General features: G+C 56.5%; 1 long non-coding RNA gene across 1 annotated transcript; it reads right to left on the bottom strand.

The window, feature by feature from the left end:
* Positions 1 to 851: 851 nt before the first annotated feature.
* On the bottom strand, positions 852 to 2,344 carry LOC130238002 (uncharacterized). The gene is made up of 3 exons (XR_008838592.1): positions 1,428 to 2,344; positions 1,105 to 1,359; positions 852 to 1,002 (listed from the first exon to the last, which is right to left on the bottom strand). It is a non-coding gene; the product is annotated as an uncharacterized LOC130238002 (long non-coding RNA).
* Positions 2,345 to 2,901: the final 557 nt, after the last annotated feature.

The following is a 2,901-nucleotide window of genomic DNA, read 5'->3' as shown; positions in this document are numbered from 1 at the left end:
TTATTGTATAATGATAGTTTGTTCAGTAGAACAATCATATCGAAAAAAATATACAGCTTAAAGGGGCTAATAATTTTGACCTTAAATGGTGTTTAAAAAATGTAAAACTGCTTTTATTCTGGCTGAAATTAAACAAGTAAGACTTTCTCACAGAAGTTAACCCCCGCTTTTGGGCATCCCTCCTCCGACCTCTTTATGCAGCCCAAAGGACCGAGCCGTCCCGGGAGACGCCTGCAAAAACCCAGAGTTGGACCATGGGCCATATGGCCATTCAACGCCGGCACAGACCTGGACAGTTTCGTCCAGCCTGGCACCTATTTGTGTTGAAAAAGGGATCATTTGTCCCAATGGGCTTTCAACCAAGGCTGAACCTGGACGCGGGCGTCCCACGCAACATTTTTACCACAGGAGACAGGGATCATTTGTCCCAATTGGGACTTAGCAAAGGCTGAACCTGGACGCGGCCGTCCCACGTGACACTTTTAACACAGGAGATAGGGATCATTTGTCCCGTTCGAAGCTATTTTTTACCGCACAGATAGAGGAATAATAAAGACACTGAACACCATATGACCTTTATTGTTAAATATTTATTCAGGAAGATTCAGAGTCTTCTGTTGCTTCGAGGGGGCGTTTCCCCTTTGAAGGCGGCCATGGCAGCGTCCTCCTGCTAGTTCCCTCCTGAAAAAGAGAAAAGGCCAGTTAGCTAACACCACACGTCCCTGTGTTGAGATCCATGCCAAAAAGGAACTGATTTACCAGGGGTGACCCGGGACTCTCTGTCCTCTTGCGCCCCTTGCTTGAGTGGTGTTCTCTGCCCGCTGCCTCCTCCTCCTCCTCCTCCTCCTCCTCCTCCACCAAGGCCCTCTCGAAGAGTCTGCGGCGCTCACGTGCTTGGAGAGGGCCGAGGTGAAGCGCGTAGAACTTATCTGAGGTTGAGGTTTCGTGGCACATGAATTGCGCCACCTTCCTGTGATCCTCGGAAGAATGTGAATTCTTTGCCTGCGTCAGAGACAGACAGACATCAAAGCCGCTGGCAGTCATGAGGGTGCGCGGGGGGGGGGGGGGGGAGGGGTGTGGGGGGGTACTGGCATAGATACTCACGTGGGTCGCAATGGCAGTTCGGACGTCAGTGAAGGTGGGCTTGCAGGGAAGCCCCATGCTGGTCCACGCAGATTGAAAATATTTGTTCAGGGTTCGACAGGGACTGGGTCTGGAAGTAAAAAAAAAATAGGAGGCCTGGCTCCCCCCGGGGAGGCTAGCCCGCAGCTGCAAGAACCTCCGGAACCAGCTGTATTTTTCCTTGTTGAAAGACAACTGGGCCGTGCCGAAGGCTCGGTTTGTCTTATGCGTGGTGATCTGGGGAAAAAAAGAGAGATGAGTGAGCGCCTACCACTGGTGGCCCCCACCCGCAAAGTTCCACTCACGTTAATGACATAGGCGGACTCGTCCGGGCTCCTGGAGGCCTCTTCGAGCTCCTGGATGATCAGGTTCTGGAAGACCCCACAGCGATAGCCCCTGATGCAGGTCAGGTAGCCGGTCAGGTAGCCATAGAAGCGCCACTGCTGCCTGGTGTCTGGGCTGGACTCGAGGCCGTCTGACGGAAGGAAGTTAGGGGTTAGACTTTTCAACAAACCTTGTTACACCACCAACGGTTTAAACTTAGCGATAGCCGCTGGTGCCCCAAGGCAAAAAGATAATCTCTGCTCCGGGGCACCAGCGGCTCTCGGTCAAACGATGACGTGGCTCGCAGCCGCTGGTGCCCCGGAGCAGAAGAGGGAAAAACGGAGAGAAGGGACCGAACACTCACCTAGAAGGGCAGGTATTTTTCTCCCAGCCGTCCGGTGACAGCGTAGTAGGGTGGCTTTGGAGATGAGTCTGCCTTCTTTGGCCTGCTTAATTCTTACCTCGTGTACCACGATGCGGCGGCGTATGCAGTGAATGAGAGCTCGAAGCTCCCTGCGAACCAGCACCAGGGTGGTACTGGAGACGCGGCAGGAGGCCGGCGGGGTTTCAGAGAGATAATCTAGGAACTGCGCGACGTTCTTCAGGTAGTGCTGCCTCGTGGGCTCGGCCATGCCCGTTTGGCCTATCAGGGCAGGCCAGGTTCAGATGCGCGCCGGTTGGTTGAGGAAGGACAAGGTTTCTAGTTCCGCGTGGCCCTTCGCCATGAATCCTAGGAAGGCCTTGACCCTCGCCAGTTTGGAGGCGACGTTGTTCCGCAGACGGGCGGTGGGCTCGCTCCCCAATTGGAAACCCTCGAACTCTTCCAAAAGCAAGTCTGCAGAACGGGGGCGAAAGTCAAAAGTCAGCCTAGACGACATACCCCCACCACCAGCCCAACAGAAAAGTGCCATAACCATACTCAACTCAAGGCGCGGGCGTGGTCCGGGTACGGGTACTTTGTTGGATTGCAGGCTTCCACAGGCCGGGAGACCTCGGGCCGCCCCTCACCCGGCGGCCGCCCCTCCCCCGGGGGCGGGGTCGGGGGATGGTGCCGGCGGGGCAGGACACGACCTTGCCCGCCTGCTCTTCCTCCCCTCTTCCCCCCTCCTCAACTCTCAATAGCAGCGGGTGAATTCGAGCTGGGTGGACCTCACCTTGTCCACCTGCTTGCGGAGCTCTGAGAGCTGGGCCTGTATGCGCTCCGTTGCGAGCCTGCAGCGGGGGTCGGCGCAGGGACGCTCGGCTTCCGGGCCATCTGGTTCCCGTTCCTCTTCGGAGGACGACGCCAGCCGAGACACCACGAGTACTGTCGGTTGAGTGGACTGCAACCACTGCAATTCTCGAGCCACTTTCCGACGCTTCGCTTGGTCCATGGCCTCCTTCCTGGCCGAGACGAAGAGCTTGGCGTGCTGCTTCAGGTGTCTGTCTAGGCGGGCCGGCGTCCTCTGGCAGCCG

The sequence above is a fragment of the Danio aesculapii genome, chromosome 12 (genome assembly GCF_903798145.1).
Source record: "Danio aesculapii chromosome 12, fDanAes4.1, whole genome shotgun sequence".
NCBI classification, from domain to species: Eukaryota; Metazoa; Chordata; class Actinopteri; order Cypriniformes; family Danionidae; genus Danio; species Danio aesculapii.
This window is presented reverse-complemented; position numbering and strand designations above follow the sequence as displayed.